Source organism: Marmota flaviventris, chromosome 5 (assembly GCF_047511675.1).
Source record: "Marmota flaviventris isolate mMarFla1 chromosome 5, mMarFla1.hap1, whole genome shotgun sequence".
Classification (NCBI taxonomy): Eukaryota; Metazoa; Chordata; class Mammalia; order Rodentia; family Sciuridae; genus Marmota; species Marmota flaviventris.
The window spans coordinates 160587192-160589921 of NC_092502.1; positions in this window are offsets into that span (position 1 = coordinate 160587192).

The window sequence follows — 2730 nt, forward strand, 5'->3', positions numbered from 1 at the left end:
TATGCGGGTGACTCGATTTTTGCCCTTCTGAGGCAGAAAAACTTATTTTTGGCTAACGGAAATGTTGGACTCAAAACCCTCTTGTCTTACCCGGTGAAAGAAATGTTCAGATGCAGACTGTTGTGAAGTTGTCAGTGTCTTCTGAGCCACCTCGCCATGGCTTTGCTCCTCACTGTTCCAGCTCAGCAAGAAGCCGGGGTCATGTGGGTGAGGCCCCAGGAGGGCCTTGACGGGGAACCTGTCACTGATGCTGGTTGGACAGGAGCCTGTTTGAAATGGCTGCACTTGCTGATGGGTGCTGGGGGTGGGACACTGCTTATCAAGATTCAGCAGAAAGACTTGTCACCTGCCTAAGCAGTTGCCAACAGTCTTCCTTTATCAGCATCTGCCCCGTCTCACTTCAGTGTCCTCCTCCCATAGAGGAGGAGCCTTCTCCAGTAACCTCACACCAAGAGAGGACCACTCTTCGGTGCCGATAACTTGGCCGTTTGACCCCAGTCTCTTATGGAAGTTTACACCGGCCACACATCTCACTCGACTGATGCATCTTCTGAATATCTCCTTTGAAATACTTTCAAACCTAACAGTCAAGGACTCTGGTTTTTAAGATGCATCTGCTGGTGAGGTGGAAGGCCTGGGGCCACAGAGGTGTAGGGAGTCAGTGACTGTCCTCCTCTTGGGCCATGTTTCCCTTGGCTGCCGGGACATTTAGGGCAGCTAAAAAAAAAAAAAGATACTCTTAACACCTACAAAAGAGGAGGTTTTTTTCTCATTTGAGTTAATGTTTTGGTGAGGGTTTCTGGTTTCCACACAGGCTGGTGTTTGCTGGGGGTGTCACCAAAGGAACCTGGTGGGTGGGGACTGAGGGAGACACACTTTACTTACAGCCTCTTGTTCCCATTGAACTACAGATGATACTGAAAAGATGAATAAAAGAATGGCAAATATGCATAGCCCTAACCACTTCCCAGACCAGCAAATGTGCAAAATGATCTGTCAGCAAAGTCATTTGATATAGCATCTTTATAACAACAGAAAACCAGGAAGACCCCTGGTGTCCAGTCCGTCCTGGTCACTGCGTGGAGCACTGCAGCTGCCCAGTGTTCTAGAGTGGTGACTGCTGAGAAGGCAGGGTGCCGCCCCTTGTGTGGGGGAAGAAGCCTTGCACTCAGAAGCACATGATGTCCTTTCGAATTTGTGTCAAACAGCTGAAGGACACAGAAGCTGACAGTACTGGTTGGCCTCCCAGGAGGGGGTCTGCATGGGCCAAGACCAGGTGGAGGAAAGCTGAACCAAGGCTGTCTTCAGCCTGTTTGATAAATGAATAAGTGAATGATGAACATGTGGTGCACACATGAGAGTCCAGAGGACAGAATTTGTAGTGGCGTCCGCGGCTTCTGGAACATATATTTCATTTTAGTAATGGAACTCTGGGCTGTCATCTGTTCTTGCTCACTTTGGGGAATGCCAAGTAGCTGGTGTGGGGAGGCATTGTGGCCTGTGTGCCTCAACAGTGGCCCCTCTGTGATCCCCAGCTCTGGGGCTCATGCCTTCGTGCCTTCCCACGTGTGGGCTGAACCTGTGACTTGGATGACAGCAGTAGTGGGTGCTTCTGTGAAGATGAGGTCACTCAAGACTGGTTCCCATCTTCTGACAGCACGCTCCTTCCTGTGTCGGGGTCTCTAAGACCACCCCTCCGTGCTGCTGCTCCAGGAGGACATGGAGGACTCGGCCTAGGCATCCTTGAGCTGTGGCAAAAGGGAAAGATGGTGGTGTGCAGAGCAGACCCGGGGGTGGGGGCATCCTGGCGTCCTCCCAGGGAAGTTGTGACCACATGTGTGAAACCTCTTCTGGGGAGGCTCAGTAGAGTCCCTGCCAGGGATTCTGCTAGGATCATGGGCTGTTCTACATGGCACATCCAAAATTCCAGACCCAGAGGAGAAAAGCAGGTGTTCGGCATAAGGTGCCTAAATGGCTTGTGGTGGGAGCACTCCTGAAATCCAGGTCCCCAGGTGACAGCAAGATGCCCTGTTTGAAAGGAACTCGGGTCCTCGGCCCAAGGACGCCCTTGGTGCTGAGTCCTGCTGGCTTCCCCTGTACAGCTGTTGGAAGCGTATCCCGGCCTAGGTGAGCCGTGGGATGGTACACCCCCGAGGGACCTCAAAGCAGACCCTCAAGTCCTGCAGGCTGTCCTACCTACGTAGCCGTTCCGTTTCACGCCACTAAATCCTGAGGTCCTTCACCGAGACACCATAGCTAACAGATACTCCTACTGAGTGGCCCTGGGCAAGTTTCTAGGCCTCCATTTCCTCATCTGTGAAGTAGGTGTAGTGCTAGTCCCCTGATGTGGCCTGGTTAGCAGACACAGGCAGCAGAGAGGCCAGCGCCCAGCAGCGAGTGTTCTGAAGTGGAAGCCGATTTGAGGGAGAGGATTTGCTGAGATGGTGCACTTTGATAATCACTGGCTTCTCTTTTGCTAGTGAACAAAACCTTTTGATTAGGAGAAATGTATCGAGCTTAAATTGTCATTTTTTTGCTCACATTCTGCCACTACGAAATTTTCAATACTGGCAGTGACTGAGGTAGTGATTGAATCAAAGCCCTTAGAATCTAATTTCTTTTTATCTGCTGGGGAGGGGATGTTTCGTGACACTTCCTGAGCTGCCAGTGGCAGAAAATCAGGAGCTGGACACAGCAGGGACTATGAAATTACATAACAGCCACTCTGCA